This window comes from Ochlerotatus camptorhynchus, unplaced genomic scaffold (genome assembly GCF_037179485.1).
Source record: "Ochlerotatus camptorhynchus isolate MF236.1 unplaced genomic scaffold, CSIRO-AGI_Acam_v1.1 ptg000124l, whole genome shotgun sequence".
Lineage (NCBI taxonomy): Eukaryota > Metazoa > Arthropoda > Insecta > Diptera > Culicidae > Ochlerotatus > Ochlerotatus camptorhynchus.
The window spans coordinates 3,233,324-3,254,569 of NW_027040614.1; the positions used below are offsets into that span (position 1 = coordinate 3,233,324).

The window sequence follows — 21,246 nt, forward strand, 5'->3', positions numbered from 1 at the left end:
TTAGAGGCATCAACCCTACTTGTTGCTACACAGGGGCTGTGTGATCTTAAGTGGACCCTACACAATAATCGTATTGTCAATACATTCCCAACTAACAATTTTCGAAATTAAACTTTACTCATTTCATTTATACAGCCTCAAGCTGTATTCAAATCAGTGTTGGCAACATCATCACTCAAATTATATTTTTCCGCTCTCATACGTTCTCAATATCACGCGTGCAGGATGCAGTTGATTATCCGAAGCCAGAACCGGTGACGGCTTTGTGGATCAAGTCGGATCAAAAGGCGCTGGCGAATATTGTGCTGTACGTGGAGGACAATCAGTTGAATCTTGTTCGGAATGCCGCATCAGCACGAGACGCGTGGAACAAATTGAAAGGTATTCATGAAAAGACTGTTGGCAAATGAACAACAGGGACGCTGAAGTAACTGAACCCCTATCAGAGAAATTGGCAACACGGCGAGTAGAGAGAATGACAGCCAGGCGGTGTTTTGAAGTATAACCTCATTCCTTTTGTTACAGTGCGAAATAAAAACACGTTGTTTTTTTCCGAGGTTTTTTCAAGTCCGATATTTGTACTTTATTTTGACGCGTTTACGAATTCCCCACGGTTAATTCCACTTCGGAACGTCCACCTAAGGCCCATAGGTTATGGGCCCAGTTCGGGAATCGTGAAATCGGGACGAATATCGGTGAAAAAGGAAGTTTTTGCGTCGTGGTCGGCGGTCGGTATCGAAAGTTTGTTTCGGCTGCTGTTTGCGTTTTGCGGAGGAGGTACAGTGTACCGCATAAATACTTGTACCGATCCGATAGCTGTGAGCATGGCAGATCCCGGAAAATTTGCCATCAGTAAGCTTGGAAACAGCAACTTTGCGACGTGGCACACGGGAGGAACTGTGGCATGTCGTGGCAGATGACAGACCGGATCCGTTGACGGACGCGTGGATACGCGCGGATAGGAAGGCCAGAGCGACGATTGGCTTGTGTCTTGAGCAAAGCCAATACATCCTGATCAAGGACTGCACAAGTGCAAAAGCTACGATTACGTCGCAGCTATCATTATTGATCCGGCTGTGTGAAACGAAGCTGAGTGAATCGGGAAACGTAGAGAAACATCTACTGGATATGGATTCGCTCTTCGAGCGCCTGGAAGATGCTGGTCTCAAGCTGGAGGAGAAACTGAAAATCGCCATGGTACTTCGGAGTATGCCAGAGTCGTACCATTTTCTGGCATCGGCTTTGGAAGCTCGCCCCGACGGTGATATCACCATGGAGCTGATCAGGACTAAGCTGCTGGATGAGTACCGGAAGAGACAGGAACGTGCAGGAAAGTCGGACGCTGATGAGCGGGTACTGAAAACGCAAAAGGTGAGCAAGGACGTAGTGTGTTTCTTTTGCAAGAAACCAGGCCACTTCAAACGGGATTGCCGAAAGTGGCAGGTTCAAAACGCGGAAACGCAGGGAGCATCCGGAAGCAAACCTTCGAAGGGCAACTAGCGGCAAGCGAAGGCTAAGCAGGCGACGGATTCGAGTGATGGAGCTATTTGTTTTTCGGCGAGTGAAACCAATGAAGCCATCTGTGCAGCAGTGAAGCCGGGAAAGTCGTGGACAATTGACAGCGGTGCGTCGTGTCACATGGCTAACAAGGAAGCTTTTTTCGAAGAACTGGAGGAATCACCTGGTGTGACGGTGAGAATGGCTAACGGAGTCTGTACGAGATCGGGTGGTCATGGTTGCGAAACTGTGAAAGTTTGGAATGGCGTCGAAGGATCAGTCGACATCCAGCTGGAGAAGGTGTTGTATGTACCGGAACTGGACACCGTGCTGTTATCCGTAAGCAAAATCTCTGATAACAGATATAAAGTGCTTTTCAAGCAAGATACCGTCGAAGTCCTGAGCAATACGAACAAAGTTGTCGTTCAAGGTGAGCGGTGTGGAGGATTGTACGTCCTTAAGGAGGAAGAGCGTGCAACGCTGGCGGTAACTCATAAGCACACCGTGAATTGCCAACATACTTGGCATCGCAGGTTCGGCCATCGCGATCCTGCGGTAATGGACTGACTGCAGAAGGAACAGCTAGTGACGGGGATGAAAGTGGTCAATTGCGGAGCGAAGATCGTTTGCGAGTGCTGCTTGGAGGGAAGACTGCCATATCCGCAGCAAGCAGCACGGAGGACAGCTTATCCACACGGATCTGTGTGGACCTATGTCAAACGTGACTCCAGGCGGTAAGAAATACTTCATGTCGCTGATTGACGATTACAGCAGGTACATGGTGCTCTACCTGCTGAAGGACAAAGCGGAGGCGAAGGACTGTATCAAGGATTTTGTACGGCTGGTGCAGAATAAGTTCGGAAGAAAACCTCGGGTGATTCGCTCCGACCGGGGCGGTGAATTCGTCAATAAGGAATTGAAGCGCTTTTACCGGAATGAAGGCATTGAAATGCAGCTGACGGCGGGATATGCACCACAGCAAAACGGCGTGGCAGAACGCCGTAACCGCTATCTGCAGGAAATGGCTGTCTGCATGCTCCTTGACGCTAATATGGAGAAGCGTTATTGGGGTGAGGCGATTGCAGCGGCAGCATACGTGCAAAATCGTCTGCCATCGCGTTCGGTACAGAAAACTCCGTTCGAGCTGTGGAACGGCGAAAAGCCAGACCTGAGTCACTTGAAGGTATTCGGGTGTGACGCTTTCGTATATATTCCGGACGCGAAGCGCGGGAAGATGCAGAGCAGAGCCGAGAAGCTAACCTTCGTCGGGTATGCGTGTGGTTCGAAGGCATATCGTTTTCTGGACAAGAGGTCTAACAGAATAACGATCAGTAGAGATGCTAGGTTTGTGGAGCTTGGTCCAGAGCTTCAGGAGGAGTCGAAACTCCGCGAGTCGAACCAAGAAAGAGATCCGCCGAAGACTAGGAATGATTCACCGGAGCGGCAGGTTGCCGAGGAGATCGAAATTGATTTTTCTGGTAGAAAGAGTGATGCGGGCAGTATCGCCAATGAGCCTGACTTTGAGGGTTTTTCGGATTCAGACGAAGAGTACTTCGGATACGAAGAATCGTTCCGAGACAACAATGAGCCTCGCAATGAGCCTAGGAGGTCACAGCGTAGTAATCTGGGAACGATGCCGAGTAGATACGGAGATTTCGTGGTTGGAGTAGCTCAAGTTGCAGTAGCGGAGCCGGTCAGTTACACCGAAGCCGTGAAAGGTCCGGACAAGAACAAGTGGGTCCGTGCTATGGACGAAGAATATCAGTCGCTGTCGGCGATGAACACTTGGTCGCTCGTACCGTTGCCAGCAGGACGACAGGCGATTGGATCCAAGTGGGTTTACAAGCAAAAAAGGGACTCATCAGGACGTGTGACACGTTTTAAAGCCAGATTAGTCGCACAGGGATACGCGCAGCGGTTGGGTGCAGATTTCGGAGAAGTATTTGCTCCAGTCGCGATGCAATCAACTTTTCGAGTTCTCTTGGCAGTTGCGGGACATAAGAACTTGGAAGTGCGGCACATTGATGTAAGGAACGCATATCTCAACGGGCGGCTGGAAGAGGAGGTGTATATGCTGCAGCCTCCGGGGTACGCTGTTCCTGGAATGGAAGAACTGGTGTGCAGGCTCCACCGAAGCCTGTACGGACTGAAACAGTCGGCGAAAGTTTGGCACTCCACCGTGAAGAAGGTGTTGCTGGAGATGGGATTCCGGCAGTCCGAGTCGGACGTCTGCTTGTTTATGAAGCAGCTGAACAGCGGAGAGTGGGTCTACTTACTACTTTACGTAGACGACATGATTGTGGCGTGCAGAGACAAGCAACAGCTAGACCGGCTGGAACAGGAGTTGCACAAGCGATTCGAGATTTCCTGTTTGGGAACAGTGAACCAGTTTCTGGGGATCAGAGTTCGTAAGGAAGAACAGGGATTCTATTCTCTGAGTCAACAGGGATCTATTCGAGAAATAGCAGTGCGTTTCGGTCTTGAAGGAGCTAAAAGCTTGAAGTTTCCTTTGGACCAAGGTTACCTGAAGTACCAGGAGAGTGAAGCTTTGCCGAACAACATCCAATACCAAAGTTTGGTGGGAGCACTTCTATACCTGGCGACAAATTCAAGACCGGATATTGCAGTAGCAGTTTCAATCCTTAGTCGGAAGTCTAGCAATCCGACTCAGCGCGATTGGATAGAGTTGAAGCGCGTCGTTCGATATTTGATCGGTACGGCAGACTACGAATTGAAGCTTTCCAGTGACCGAACGAGCACCAGCGTCGGAAGGAACGTTCGTCTGATGGTAGTGAGAAAGCCATAAAGCTGCAAAGTGTTGGTCAAAAGGAGAAAATCTGTTTTCATTGCCGGAAACCAGGACATTTTCGTCGCGATTGCCGACAGTTACAGCAGCAGCAGCAGAAGAAGACGGATGTTGATGTGAAGAAATCCAAGCAGGATAAAGCGAGGGCAAAGCAGGCGTCTGAAACGGAAGCGCCTATTTGTTTCAAGGTCGGTGAAGGTCGGCGGCAGGATGCTTGGTTCGTCGATAGTGGATGCTCTAGCCACATGACAAGCAACAGGCAGTTCTTTAGTGTGCTGGATGAGAGTGTGAAAATTAAGGTGATACTGGCTGACGGTTCTGCTACTACCTCGGCCGGTGTTGGAGAAGGGGTATTGAGATGTGTTGACGGTGAAGGCCAAGTGAGTGACATACTGTTCAAAGAAGTGCTGTACATTCCAAGTCTGGATAGCGGTCTTCTTTCGGTGCGAAAGTTAACAGAAAAGGGCATTAAAGTGGAATTTGGTGCAACACGATGCGCGATTGTGAGTGCGAAGGGAAAAGTGCGTGCTATGGCGGAATTACGCAGCAAGTTGTACCAGCTGAAGATTGCAGAGGAGGCGAAGGTTGGCAAGGAAGCCCAACATTTGCTGGACTGTCAACATACCTTGCATCGACGGCTAGGGCACTGCGATTCATCAGTGTTGGAACAGATCAAGGGTAAGAATCTGTGCGATGGATTCAAGATGCGAGATTGCGGTTTGAGACTCATCTGTGAGCATTGTCTTCAGGGTAAGTTACCAAGAACATCCTTTCCAAAAGTGGCACAAAATCGTGCAGAGCAGGTACTTGAAGTTGTCCACACTGACGTTTGTGGGCCAATGGTCAACGTTACACCATGGGGGTCGCGCTATTTTATGACCCTAATAGACGAGTACAGCCGATACACTGTGGTGTGTCTGCTGAAGCGAAAGTCGGAAGTAGCTGGCTGCATAAAGCGGTATGTAGCGTACGTAAAGACACGGTTCGGTAGGGTGCCACGTGCAATACGGTCGGACGGCCGCGGTGAATACGTGAATCAGGAGTTAAAGGAGTTCTACGGGATGGAAGGTATTAAAGCTGTTATTAACGGCTAGCTCATTATAATGGGTTTCTTTTCAGGGTCGGCTACATTCACTTGCTTCGGGAGGACATCACACATACAACCAATCAACATGAGAATAATAGGCGGAACAATACAGGACACCAAGACAGTCTCTCAAGAAAAAAAAGGCACAAACACAGAAAATAAGCTTATTCATTATATAATTTTCAATTTAAAAGATACATCATAAAGGGGGGGGGGGGGGGTCGTTGCGGCTGATCAGGAAACGGTGGGGCCCATGCGTAGAGGGAGAGAGAGAGAGGGATTTTGTAGTTTGGTTACCTCTGATGATAGGGTGGTCAGCTACTCCAATCAGCACCCATGATCCTGGTCTCCATGGGGGGAACTCCGCCGATATGTTACCGAGGTCGTTGTGTAGATCCGTAGCTCGGCGTACCTTCTCGATGCTCCGACAGAGTAAGGTTTGAATAACCGACGTTCCACGCGCTCGCAGACGGGGCGGTAGCACATTGGATTTTGGGCACTGGCAAGCGGGGGCGGACCCGCCAGACCTTACCAGACCCTCACCGCCACAGCTTTGGCTACTGCTCGCCCGTTGCGTGTGTCTTAGCAATGGCGGATACTCGCTAGACACCAGCGCGGGACTCGCCGATCCCCAACTCACTTCTTCCTGGATCGTGGTTAGAGCGCACGTGGGAACTATTGTCACCGTCTCCGTTTGCGGGTATTTATATGTGGGGGGGGTCTCCTTGGTACCACTTTCCACACGGTTTCTCCAAGGCCAACACTCGTCGGAGGTCTCTGCTGGAGGAATTGAACCCAGGCTTTGGTCTTCCAATACTTTCCTTTCGGCCTCAGGTGGACAAGCACTCTCTCCAAACCACTCTTTTACTTCGTTCTTCGTTTTTCTTTCTATACTCTCGATCCAAACTCTTGGACGGTCTACTACTTTCTGCCGGCTTTAGCAAAACTCCTTCATCATCTCCCCTCTCTCTCCCTTTTCTTCCTTTCTCTCTCTCTTTCTTACTCTCCTCTTCTAATTTTCCGGTGATCCGTGATGCCAACATTGGAGATGCATAAATGACATGTAATCGAACGGATAAGATGTGAGCCGTTTTCGAGGGGTTAGTAGATTTTAAACTAGGTAATATTAATGCGGACTTTGCCGTCTTTTGTTTTTTTATTTACATTTTTATTGTTTTTATTTATTTATTTATTTATTCACAGTTATCTGCATGCAAAGATTTACAAACATTAATATAGTGGGCTGGGTAACTAATTGAACGGTTTATATTTATGTTAGGTATAATTTATTTACAAATGAAAATGTGCCAAGGGAAAATATTGAATTCAAATAATTATTTCTATATATATATATATACTAACAAATCTAAACTAATAAAAAAAAGGACCTAACCCTAACCTTAACTAATCTCCTTGTGTGCCTTGCCTTGAACCAGACTATTGTTCCCAAGTTGTTGGTAACAATCATCCCACCTCCCATAAAAAAAATTACCAAACTAGCCTAGGTTGGTAATTTTTCGTGTCATGGATCGATGTTTCACGCAAACTATAAGTTCTGTGAGTATACAATTCTCCGGATCCTATCTTTTAATGATTTGTTTCTATTATAAATACTAACTGCATTCCAGATGCTCTCTTATAACTTCTATTTTTTTTTCTTTTGCTCGGTTATTCATTGATTTTGTTGTTTCATTTCCTGCAGTTTCTTGTTCGTTTTGTTTCATTCAGCTTATAATGGAAGCTCTTTTCTTCTTATTAATAAACAATATTTATTCACTTATCTCAAACACACTCTCATTCAGACTCTCATTCAATTGGGTACCCTTCTCATTACATTCATTCAACACTCGTGCTTTCCACAATCATTTCTTTATTAACCCTAACTCAACTTATTATTTTAATCTACTTTAATTATCCTAGAAGACTTGTACCATCTTCATAGATTTCCTATGTTAGAAGACTTCATCTGTCTTCTAAAAGATCGAAGAGGCTAAATAACTACCTCAGCGATGATCACCTTGGTTTTGGTTTTAATAAACAGGGATGTAAACAAAGTTAATCTTTCTCGTGGAAAGAAACAGTTTTTCGTCTGTTTTAAGTCTAGGGCCAAGCTGTTTTCGTCAAAACAGCTGGTCCCTCGGGTACCATAAAACAAGCATAATTATAGCATATCTTTCTTCGAATTAGAGATTTGAGCCATTTAGCTACCTGTCAAACTTTTGCATGTGAACGCACGGTTTCGAACACCTTTGAAAGGAAATCCGAAACAGAAACAAACAGAAAATTTATTATGGTACGGTCTAACAACGCATCGAGTTATCGGAGAACGAACAAATTTCTTTGAAAATTCTTATTTACCTAGTTGGAGGAAGAATTATTGCTGCTCGTTGGAATTTTGTGGCTACGAGGCCGTGGGGCTATCTACGCTTTCTTCCAGTTTCATCGCTGCAATTGAGTTGTTTGGGAGAGGAAACGATTGTATACCAGACAAATTCTATTATTTTCTGCAGGCTGCACCGGCTGAGGTCAATGACCTAGAGAGATACAGGATATAGGTCGAGTTGGGGTTGGGTTCTGATTTCAGAGAGCGATGATCCTTCGCCGTAGGTGCTTATCAGTTGATGAAGTGAATTCTATCCGGGTTTCAAATGTACGGCTGGCCAAACACCTAATGATTTACCATCGAGATCTGTGATTTCATAGGACGATGAACCAATTTTCCGTACTATTTTAGCTGGTAGGTATTGAGGCCCATATTTAGCATTGTAGTTTTCAATAGCACTAGACTGCTTCATATTGCGCCTATAAACCATTTGACCTACTTCTAGTGCTTTTCCATACGCTCTATGACGAAGATCATATCGTTTAAGGCCTTCCTGATGGGCTTTTTGGAGATTTTCCTGAACTATTTTTTTAATATTACTAAATATTTCAGTCTGACGCTTTTCACGATCAGCTGCAGATAGTGGTGGGTCGTCATAGCCGTACTGATGGTCTGATCCCTTCAACAACATTTCGTATCCGTGCGTCGTGAAGAATGGAGTCAAGTCAGTCGCTGAATGCACCGAAGTGTTGAGCACTGTTTCTATTTCGGACAACTTGGTATCCCACAGTTTTTGATCGGTTTTAACGTAAGTTCGTATGGCTACGTTTACTGTTCTATTTACCCTCTCCACAGGGTTAGCCTGCGAGTGGTATTTAGAATTGAGCCAGTGCCTAATGTCGAACTGCGTACACATCAAGCGAAATTCTCGGGACAAAAAGCACGAAGCATTATCAGTAATCACCACTTCGGGGACTGAGTTACGGTAAAACCATTGATCCCTTAAAGCTTTGCAGAGGCTCTGACTATCTATCTTGCGGAAGGGGACTAGCATGATCCATTTGCTAAACAAATCGACGACGGACAAAATGTATTGATTCAGTTTTCGACTTCTGGGAAGTGGACCTATGAAGTCTAGGGCTATGATCTGCCATGGGTGAGTAGTGATCCGTTGCTCTCCTAACGAGGGTGCTAGGGCTATGTTGGGAGCCTTAGTTTCCTTGCATATGGTACATTTATTCACGTACTCCCGTACGTCAATTACCATCCTTGGCCAAAAGTAGCGCAAACGAATTCTGCTGAGAGTGCGGTCAGTTCCAGGATGCATGGAATTATCGTGACATTCTTTGATAATCCCAGCTCGATCGCTCGGTTGTGGAACTATTTTCCAATCGAATCGATCGTCATGCACATCACTGGGGTTTGATACGTATTTGAACAACACACCTTCACGTACCTGAAAATCGACATGTTCATCTGGTTGCTCAGAAACCTTTTCGAGCAAATTTTCATACCAAGCCTGAGCTGACTCAATTGGGTTTGGGTTCGGTTTGTTAGATATCATGGAAGTGGACGGGAAAACAGTAGCAACCGCATTTTCATCTCCTATAGCCACAGCACCTGGATCAGCAACAACAGCAGCAACACTGCGGGAGAGCGCGTCTGCCACAACATTCTCTTTGCCCCGCCGATGGCGTATAGTCATATCAAATTGTTGTAAATGCAGGCACCACCTACTACAACGAGATGCAGTTTTCCATTTAGCCGTCAGGATGTGTGTTAGGGCGGCGGAATCAGTGATCACCGTAAAATGTGAGCCCTCGATATAGCCTCTGAAGGCTTCAATGGAAAGAAGAGCCGCTAGCGCTTCTTTTTCACAAGCATGATAATTTTTTTGCGGAGTTGTCAGCTTATGTGAATAGAAGGCTATCACCCTTTCAAAACTACCCTGAATCTGCGTAAGAATCCCGGCAACTGCAACGTCACTGGCATCTGTCTGTATAGTGAATTCTTGTGAGAAATCAGGGCAGGCGAGGATCGGTGCGGAAATAAGCTTCTCCTTGATTAAATTAAAGGCTTCTTCAGCGGCCTCAGTCCAGCTTAAAACCTTCGACTTGGTTTTCAGAAGGTCTGTTAATGCAGAGGTAACTCCACTGAAGTCGTCTATAAATCGGCGATAATAATTTGCCATCCCTAGGAACCTACGTAGTTTCGTGACCGATGTGGGTCTTTCGTAATCCACTATTGCTCGGACCTTTTCTGGGTTGGCCCGGAGGCCTTCTGTTGATAAAAGGTACCCTAGGAATGGCAATTCATTAACTCCGAATTTCGACTTTTCGATATTGATGGAAAGGTTGGCCTCTGTCAGGCGCTTAGCTACTTCACGAAGGAGGTGCATGTGATGCTCGAACGTCTCCGATACGATGACTATATCGTCAAGGTATACGAAGACGTTCGGCCCTAACTCACCATGCCCAAGGACGCGGTCCATTAATCGTGATAAAGTAGCCGGGCTATTCACTAAGCCGAAAGGCAACCTCGTAAACTGAAACATTCCCTTGCCTTGAACACTAAATGCAGTATACCGCCTAGAACTTTTCTCCAAAGGAATTTGGAGAAAGGCTTCGGACAAGTCAATTGTACTCAGGTATTTGGCCCTGGGGAGTTGACCGAGAATCCGGCCTGGATGAGGCAAGGGATACGCATCACGAATCGTTCTTTCGTTTACTTTACGAGCATCTAAGCAGAGGCGAACCTTCCCAGTTGGTTTAATAACCGGTACAACATTCGAACACCAATCAGAGTGAGCCCTCTCGATTATACCAATCGATAACATTCGCTCTAACTCTGCCCCGACTTTTTGTTGTACCTTTGGGGAAAGTGTGTATGGATACTGGCGAACAGGAGGTTTTCCCTTCCATTCGTCCGCTATTTCAATATGGTGTTGGATTAGAGGTGTCATGGTCAACCTATCTGAGCAAGCCCCTTGAAACAGCTTTTTAATTTCTTCAAGCTGGACGAGTTCAGAATCACTGAAAGTAATTTGATCTGATTCGACCCTGAGAAGAGTCTCTTCATCTACTGTGGCACAATCCTTAACGGTTGGCCAGATTCGAAATTTCCGCCAAAAGTCCATGCCAAGTATGCAGTCAGCCGACAAAGTTCTGACTACTAAGGTTTGAATTATCTTGATAAGCCCTGCAAAATTGAAAGGAATGGACAATTGACCTAGAACTTCTAATTCTGACCCATTTGCGGAACGAATCACTGTAGGACGGTCTAAAGCTTTAAGCTTCTGGTTGTTTAACTTGAGAAAGACTTTTTCACTGATTAGGGTGAGTTGGCTACCAGAGTCCAATAACCCTTTAGAAGGCATGCCGTAGATTTTGATTTTTGCATAAGGTCTGTTATCGTGGGTGTCGACTAAGGAAATGTTTAGAACCTGAGATTCCTCATCCGTATATAGATCTCTTTGAACAGGTTCCCAAAATTCCGGAGGGTAGAAATCTGACGGCACTGGATTTACGCGGATGTGGTCGACGGTCTGCGATTTTGGACCGTCTGCAAGCCGTTTTTTCGGCAGTAGGGACAATTTTGAGTTTCAAATCCTTTGAATCCACAAACCAAGCAAAGGGAACCTTTGTAATTCCTACACTGTTCTAAAGAATGATTTGTTTGTCGACAATTAAGACATTCATAGCTACGAGGAGGTCGATGTGCTTCAATAAGGGTTTCTAATGTTCTTGTAGGTTTAGAAGGACCTTCCTTCGGATCAGGTTGCTTTGGGAGACCTGATGATGGAGGATTGTTCGGCTTTTTACCCTCCATTTCTTCCTTCTTTTTGGGATTTCCTTCTTTAGGTTTGTAATGATTTGATCCCTGCTGGTTTAATTTGAAAGGAGGACGGTTGTTGGAATTCCTGGGATCACCTCTTCCTGGTTGATATTCCGTAACTGCATTGGTGGATTTCTCATTTCCGAATACTTTAGCATACAGTGAAAAGTTTGACGCATCAATTACGTGCCCTGCTTCTAGAAGATCTGGAAGACTAAAGATTGGCTTCCAAAGAAGCGTTTTCTTATAGTCCGATCTCATATTCCTTTTGAGGATGTCCAGCTGTTCCACATCGCTCATGGGTACGATCATGGACCTAAACATTCTCTCCATATCGTAATAATACTCCTGGAATGTTTCATTACGTTGCTGACGCCTTTGGTAAATCCTTGTCCGTACCAATGAATCTAATTCCGGATGAGCGAATGTTCTTCGAAGCTCATGGACTAGATGTGTCCAGCTGGCCAGTCGTCCTGAGGAACGCATTGTCATATACCAGTTGAGTGCTGGCCCACAAAACAGATGAAACGCTGAATCAAATAGCTCAGCCTCAGAAGTCCGTTCTGATAAGGCTAGTTGCGAAACTAGACCCAAAAATTCATTCAGTTTGAGTCCCTGATCAGTACCCGCGTATTTATCCAGTTTCCACTTCGAAACCGGTAACGATTTATGACTATAGTTACCTCGCGGAACGTCAACTGGAAAAGGGTACCAAGATGGTGGAGGTACCTGACTTTGTCCTGCTACAGGATAAGAAGAACCGACCTGAGATTGCTGAACATTCTCTCGGCTTATAAAAGGCTGTGTAACAGGAGGCTGTATTGAGTAGGGAAATTGATTCCATATTGGCGCAATATACTGTCCAGTAGTGGTAGCAGGAGCTGTGTATCCCTGTCCGATTGGTACCCCTGGATAATATCCCGGCCACAGTCCAGCTGTTGTCACCAAAGGATACCCTGCTGAAGTAACTGTCACGGACTGCGAAACATCCGGAACTGGTACTGGTCCAAAGTATGGGTTCGAATTGACCGAGGATACGACGCGAGGTATCGAGCTACTTGATGTTGAATTTGTGGAAAAACTGATCCTAGGAACCGAAGAAGACACCGGAGGAATTGTCCTCAAAGGATACCACCCTGTACTGACAACAGTCGGAACCGAATGTTTCGGAATAGTACCCGTATAGGTGGTGGTACAACTCGGTATTGTGTGGTTTGAACTAGTCGTGACCTGTGAAGTCTGATAATGATTCTCCCGGAAAGCAGATTGAACTTCCCTTAAACTCCGGAGTGAATAAAGTTCCTGCTCTAGTGTTATAAGTGCTTTCTTCACATCACCGGCCTGTATTCCTTCCGGATTATCAGGGTCCAACAAGCCTAACCTGAGTAAAGAATCCATAATCTCATTTTCTTCTCCGGTGAGGGGGTTTTTTTTTACATTCCCTACTGGTGACAAAACAGTAGTCTCCACCAATGGATTTCCTGTTTCATCAAAAAGGTTGCCCAAATCATTGTCCTCCAACTCGTTTGTTAGAACTGTCCGCTTTCCATAGAAATATCTATTTAACCGAGACAGAACCGCTTCTTGCATTCTACCGATTTCGATTCCATCCTCTGGGCTAATATAATCTTCTAAAAGAATCAACCGACTACCTATATGCAACAATCTAGACTGACATCTAGGTGGCACACCCTTGGATGAAATCCGAATCGTCTCATCGATCTCATTAAACTTTGCCACACAAACACGAAAGTCCATAACCGGATTTTGCTTGAGCGATTTTTTTGGATTTTCCTCTGATTTTTCATTCTTTAACGTCTCTCTTAGTGCTCTTCTTTTCCTTGAGATTGACTCGTTATTATTGAAAACAATATCCCTGACTTCAAGCTCAAAATCTAACTCATCTTCATTTAAATGATCTACCCGAATGTCACAATATAGTTGCTTTAACTTTTCAACGACTAAATCAAGTTCATTTGCCATTTCTACTGTTTATCAATAAGAAGAAAAGCTATATACCACAGACAAACAGACGTAACTCTTTGAAAAACTTGTTCTTGAAAACATAGTATCTCAAAACATATAACCTCAGTAGCGACATCTATCTGGCTTCTCGCGGAAAACAAGCTTGCTCGCTAACTCGTAAACAATATTGCATAAAAGTTCTATAGAATATATAGAAACGTCAAAGTGATCCGATGCCAGCGCTGCGGCGAGTAGTTCGCGGAACTGATAATATTCAAATCAACCGTTAAATGCATGAACGAAGATACACAATGAAGAGTTACGTCTGTTTGTCTGTGTATATACAGAAAAAAATCAATTCAATTCAAATCACTTAATTACTAATAACTTCCGCTTAATTAACTAAATAGTTTTAATGCAATTTTCAGTTCAATTTAATTCCACTTAATCCTAAATTTCAATTCACTTATTCCTTGTTTTTCAATTCACTTATTTCTAATTTTAAAATTCACTTATTTCTGAAATAAACCGTTAGCAATCAATGGAAAAATAGTAATATAAATTAGAGATCTTATGCGTCGTATTTACAATGGAAATGTTGACTCAAAGTGGATCAAACAGAGTTTAATGCTTTCTCGTTGAACCAATACGCTAACGTAACACCACGATACAATCACGATGAATAGGAGGGAGAATCGTGAGTCTCCCGGAGCAAGTAGAAAAATGTTCTTGCAGCAAGAATATTTTTTTTGTTTGGTTGGATCGCCAATTGTTATTAACGGCTAGCTCATTATAATGGGTTTCTTTTCAGGGTCGGCTACATTCACTTGCTTCGGGAGGACATCACACATACAACCAATCAACATGAGAATAATAGGCGGAACAATACAGGACACCAAGACAGTCTCTCAAGAAAAAAAAGGCACAAACACAGAAAATAAGCTTATTCATTATATAATTTTCAATTTAAAAGATACATCATAAAGGGGGGGGGGGGTCGTTGCGGCTGATCAGGAAACGGTGGGGCCCATGCGTAGAGGGAGAGAGAGAGAGGGATTTTGTAGTTTGGTTACCTCTGATGATAGGGTGGTCAGCTACTCCAATCAGCACCCATGATCCTGGTCTCCATGGGGGGAACTCCGCCGATATGTTACCGAGGTCGTTGTGTAGATCCGTAGCTCGGCGTACCTTCTCGATGCTCCGACAGAGTAAGGTTTGAATAACCGACGTTCCACGCGCTCGCAGACGGGGCGGTAGCACATTGGATTTTGGGCACTGGCAAGCGGGGGCGGACCCGCCAGACCTTACCAGACCCTCACCGCCACAGCTTTGGCTACTGCTCGCCCGTTGCGTGTGTCTTAGCAATGGCGGATACTCGCTAGACACCAGCGCGGGACTCGCCGATCCCCAACTCACTTCTTCCTGGATCGTGGTTAGAGCGCACGTGGGAACTATTGTCACCGTCTCCGTTTGCGGGTATTTATATGTGGGGGGGGTCTCCTTGGTACCACTTTCCACACGGTTTCTCCAAGGCCAACACTCGTCGGAGGTCTCTGCTGGAGGAATTGAACCCAGGCTTTGGTCTTCCAATACTTTCCTTTCGGCCTCAGGTGGACAAGCACTCTCTCCAAACCACTCTTTTACTTCGTTCTTCGTTTTTCTTTCTATACTCTCGATCCAAACTCTTGGACGGTCTACTACTTTCTGCCGGCTTTAGCAAAACTCCTTCATCATCTCCCCTCTCTCTCCCTTTTCTTCCTTTCTCTCTCTCTTTCTTACTCTCCTCTTCTAATTTTCCGGTGATCCGTGATGCCAACATTGGAGATGCATAAATGACATGTAATCGAACGGATAAGATGTGAGCCGTTTTCGAGGGGTTAGTAGATTTTAAACTAGGTAATATTAATGCGGACTTTGCCGTCTTTTGTTTTTTTATTTACATTTTTATTGTTTTTATTTATTTATTTATTTATTCACAGTTATCTGCATGCAAAGATTTACAAACATTAATATAGTGGGCTGGGTAACTAATTGAACGGTTTATATTTATGTTAGGTATAATTTATTTACAAATGAAAATGTGCCAAGGGAAAATATTGAATTCAAATAATTATTTCTATATATATATATATACTAACAAATCTAAACTAATAAAAAAAAGGACCTAACCCTAACCTTAACTAATCTCCTTGTGTGCCTTGCCTTGAACCAGACTATTGTTCCCAAGTTGTTGGTAACAAAGCCCAGTTGACAGCCGCGTATTCGCCGCAACAGAACGGTGTCGCCGAACGGAAGAACCGGACTTTACAGGAGATGGCAACATGCATGCTAATTGATGCAGAGCTCAACAAAAGATGCTGGGGTTAGGCTATCGCAACAGCTGCTTACCTGCAGAACAGGTTACCGTCACGGAGTGTGGAAGAGACACCTTATGGGAGATGGTTTGGGAAGAAGCCATCACTAGAGAACTTGCATGTCTTTGGCTGCAATGCATATGTCCATGTTCCGGATGTTAAGCGTTCCAAGTTTGAAAGCAAAGGTCGAAAATTGGTTTTTGTTGGCTATTGCGATGATCGAAAGGCGTTTAGATTTTTGGATCCAGAAAATGATCAGATAACGATAAGCCGAGATGCTCGTTTTATCGAGTTGGGAGATGGTTCTCTGATGCGAGGAACTGTTAAGCCGAAGCCAGATGATTTGATTGAAGTGGATCTTAGCATTGGTCAAACTGGAGTTCAGGAGGAGTCTGATGCCGGATCGGATCATCAGGATAGTGATGAATCTGAAGATTTCCGTGGTTACGAAGATGCAGAGTCCGGAAGCGAGCTGGATGAGCCGGATAGCGGGAATCAGAGGCAAGGTCTAAGACGAGTGACGCGAGGTGTTCTACCGAGGTCTTCTTTCTTCTTATTCGCATTTCAAGCTTATTGCTTAGTACATATTAGCTTATTGCGTGCTCTCAACTTCTAAATGCACTTCCACAGTTATTAATTGAGAGCTTTCGATGCCAATACCAATGCATGAATTTGTATATTGTGTGGCAAGCACAATGATACTCTATGCACAGGGAAGTCGAGAAAATTTCCAATCCGAAAGATTCCCTCGACCGGACTGGGAATCGAACCCGCCGCCTCCGGTTTGATAATACCGTGCCTTTATTGACTAGGCTATGAGGCCCCGAGGTGGTTTGAAGATTATATCGTTGATGTTGCCATGGCCGTTCGAGAGGAACCAGTGACGTACGAGGAAGCAGTAAGCGGGGCTGAACGTGATTTGTGGCAGTCGGCAATGGTGGACGAATACGATTCTCTTTTGAAAAATGAAACATGGAGCCTGGTGGAGCTACCCGCCGGTCGAAGTCCGATTAGCTGCAAATGGGTTTACAAGAAGAAGTTGGACAATGTCGGTAATGTGACTAGATACAAAGCTCGTCTGGTTGCGCATGGGTTTTCACAGCAGTACGGGATAGATTATGACACCGTATTTGCTCCAGTTGCCACGCAAGTTACGTTAAGGGTTCTGCTAACTGTTGCAGGAACAAGAGGATGGCCTTACGCCATCTTGATGTAAAATGTGCGTACCTTCACGGTCAGTTACAGGAAGAACTGTACATGCAACAGCCGATTAGATTTGTGAAGCCTGGTACTGAGAAGCTGGTGTGCAGACTGAAGCGGAGCCTGTATGACCTTAAACAGACGGCCAAAGTTTGGAACACGACTATAAACGGAATATTAAAGGAGATGAATTTCAAGCAATCGAATTCGGACCAATGTCTGTACGTGAAACGCCTATCAGGTGGTGGGTTTGTGTACCTGTTAATTTATGTCGATGATATGATAGTTGCAAGCATGAATCCGGACGAAATCGATAGAATTGAAAAGGATCTGAAGCGGAAGATCTCTCTGTCGTCGCTGGGAGAAGTTACCCATTTTTTGGGCATTCGAATTGCGAAGGATGAAGACGGATTTTACTGCATGGATCAGAAGGCGTACGTTACGAAGCTAGCAAAGCAGTTTGGCTTAGATCAGGCAAAAGGATCGAGTATACCGATTGATGTTGGATACTACAGAAGCCGTACTGGTAGTAAGCAGCTAGCAGATAACAAGGACTATCGAAGCATCATTGGTGCCTTGCTTTACGTAGCTGTCAATACAAGGCCAGACGTGGCAGCAAGTGTTGCAATTTTAGCCAGACAAGTTAGTGAACCAACGGAAGTTGATTGGGTCGAGGTGAAGCGATATCTACAAAAGACGAAAGACTACAGACTGAAGCTTGTAGCCAATCGAGACGAGCCACTGAGGCTTGTTGGATTCTGTGATGCAGACTGGAGTTCCGACACAACAGATCGCAAGTCGAACTCTGGGTACATCTTCCAGCTAGGACAGGCAAGTGTTTCCTGGTGTAGTCGTAAGCAGTCCAGTGTTTCGCTTTCAACAACGGAAGCTGAATACATTGCTCTATCAGAGGCTTGCCGTGAGTTGATGTGGCTTAGAAGACTCGTGGCTGACGTTAACGAGAAACAAGCTGGTCCAACGGTTGTGATGGAAGATAATAGGAGCTGCATAGATTTTCTCGAGCTGGACAAAATGTCGAAAAGGTCGAAGCACATCGACATCAGAATGTACTTCGTCAAGGACATGTTGGAGAAAGGTGAACTAATCCTGCAGCACTGTTCGTCTGAAAGCATGCTGGCAGATATTTCGACGAAGCCGCTACCAGCGGTGAAACAGCGAAAATTTTCCGAAGCGATGAACTTAACCGTCGTTGACGTTCGAGCCTGATTGAAGAGTTCAAATGTCGAGGAGGAGTGTTGGCAGTGTATAAAGAGGGGCGACATTTATCGCACGGCGCTACTGTCAACAACTACGCAGCAGAGTAAAAATATCTTTCCTGTCATTCCCTCATTCCACGTTACAAGTTGCTACAATAAACACATTTATATACAATCGGTCTGTGTTCGATTTCGTTTTAGTACGTGTCCGAATAATCAATCCGTTCTTGTTCGGTATTCTTCTTGTCTGTCCGCTCGCCTGTCTGCCTGTTTGGATTCCGCCGGTGTTAATATCCAACATTCACAACGTGCAAAAATCAAGCGGAGAGTTGACTCGACACAAAAATGATTCCGTTGCACATCGTTTTCTTAGAAAGAGAAAGTATAGTTTGCTATCCCTTTTTACTGTACACGAAGTGACTGCTGCCAGCCGTTTTGGAAGATTCGGTTGCGTTCGGGTGAAATGCAAAAATCATTAAACTCAATCTCACTATTGGCAAATCAAAGTTGCCACTCGTGGAGAATAGACGAACTATGAAAGTGATGATGGTTTCAAAATTTTCCACGGACAGGTATACGAGTGCAATCTTAAAATGCTTTTATTTTTCAAATGGAGCATTTTATTTAAATTTGGTTTCTGCTATAGTGGTAGAAAAGCTGAAATCTATGTATACGCTTAAAAATCTGAAAAGAAATTATTTTTTCTATATTATACGTCTATTGAGTAGTCCTTAAGTTTTCTACTAACGTAGCATTAACCAGATTTAATTAAAATGCTCCATTTGCAAAACAGAAGCATTTTAAGATTGTACTCGTATACCTCACCGTGTAAAATTTTGAAACCATCATCACTTTCACAGTTCTTCTATTCTCCACGAGTACCAACTTTGATTTGCAATTTGAAAACTTCAGGACTACTCAATAGACATATAATACAGAAAACATAATTTCTTTTCAGATTTTTAGGTGTAAACATAGACTTCCGCTTTTCTTCCACTGTAGCAGTAACCAGATTTAAATAAAATGCTCCATTTTCAAAATAAAAGCATTTTAAGATTGCACTCGTATACTTCCCCGTGGAAAATTTTGAAACCATCATCACTTTCATAGTTCTTCCACAGACAAACAGACATAACACATTGAATATTTCTCACTGTGAAACGTCGTCGCAAAAACATTACCGCCATCTGTTGAGTACACTGTGGTGGGCACTACACTGAACAGATGGCGGTAGTGTGTAAACGTCAAACGCAAGGGAATTGACTATGCGCGCCGCAGGTGGCGGTACTACCAACTACGATACTTTTAAATTTTCCGTTAAATGCTTGTTCGATGAAAAACTTGCGAGAGTTATGTCTGTTTGTCTGTGGTTCTTCTATTCTCCACGAGTGCCAACTTTGATTTGCCAATTCCGAGCTGCGGTATCACAGCTTGCAAAATCAACCGCGGTTGTATGCTTGTTGATTTTTGTCTACGAAAATCAAGCGTGATCTAGGGAATTTGTGAGATTTGATTTTTTGATATTTTCCCAACACTGATTCAAATGTTATACGATATGAGGCAACCTTTACTCAACCTCTATACAAGCAAATCTGGCAAACTTAGTCAGCTGCTTATGGCTGTTGTTGTAAAGCAAATCCAACGTTTCTAGCAACACTTCTACCATAGAGGTAACTTCTACTGCTTCTACTATCGATCAAAGCAACCATGCGAAGAGAAGAAATATTTCAGTTTTTCAGCTTATATTCAACTGAAGACTAATAAAGACGTTATTCTTGTAATCGTAGTCAATTAATTAAAGTCCAGTCCGATTTACTTCCCGTACCTCCGATAGGTTATGGGCCCAGACAATTGAATCGGAACTTGTGAAGAAAAGATAGCATCGTAAAAAAAAAACATCGAGATGGCGGATAGGCTGGTGTCGTTTCCGAAGCTTAATAGCTCCAACTACGACAATTGGAGTTTCAGGATGAAGCTACTCCTGACGAAGGAAGGCAACTGGACGGCTGTTGTAGGAGTGAAACCGGAACCAGTGACGGATGCCTGGAAGACCAAGGACGGGCAAACGCTGGCATCGATCGGATTGGCCGTGGATGATAATCATTTAATCCACATAAGGAAGGCCGAATCGGCATCTGCTGCGTGGAAGGCTCTTGACAACTTCCACTTGAAGAAGACGTTGACGACGAAGGTATCGGTGATGCGGAAAATTTGCAGTTTACGTCTGGAGAAGCACGGGGACATGGAAGCGCACGTATCGAAAATGGCTGAATTATTTGATAAGCTGAACACTTTGCAGCCGGAGGAGATTCTCGACAATCAGTGGCTGGTAGCTATTTTGTTCAGTAGCCTACCCGAAGAGTATGAGACGCTGGTAACTGCTCTCGAAGCTAGACCGGAGGAGCATTTGACGCTAAATATGGTGAAAGGGAAGCTCATTGACGAGTGGCAGAAGAAGAAGCAGCGGAAGGAAAGCGATGGTGATTTTGAAGGTGCTCACTATGTGGATTCCAAAGCCGGACCAGACAAGTGTTTTTTTTTTCTGCAAGAAATTGGGTTACCAGAAAGCGACCTGCGAAAAATTCAAAGCATGGAAAGCGGAGAAAGGAAACAAAGCGGTAGCCAAGCAACACAAAGTGAACAACGTAAAACAGAGTGACGAAGATGAACTATGTATTCCTCACGAGTTGTAACAGTGAAGCGGAAAAACAGTGGATTTTGGATTCCGGAGCGACTTGCCACATTGCCAATTACCGGATTTTTTTTCGATAATCTGGAAGAGGGGATTATGGAGGACGTTTAGGTCGCAAACGGAATGAAAGCGCGTTCGAAGGGTCACGGAACTGATCTAATCGGCGTTCTCGATGGAGCTGGGAGACGGCGTGAAGTGCCGATAGAGTGTGCTTTATACGTTCCAGAGATGAAGTCCAATTTGCTGTCGGTAAAGGGGCTGGTGCAAAAGG

The 21,246-nt window shown here is 44.6% G+C and overlaps 1 protein-coding gene across 1 annotated transcript in view; it reads right to left on the reverse strand.

Moving 5' to 3' along the window:
• LOC135699970 (uncharacterized) overlaps positions 1-21,246 on the reverse strand; it is a 58,855-nt gene that overhangs the window by 26,693 nt on the left and 10,916 nt on the right. The window lies entirely within an intron of this gene.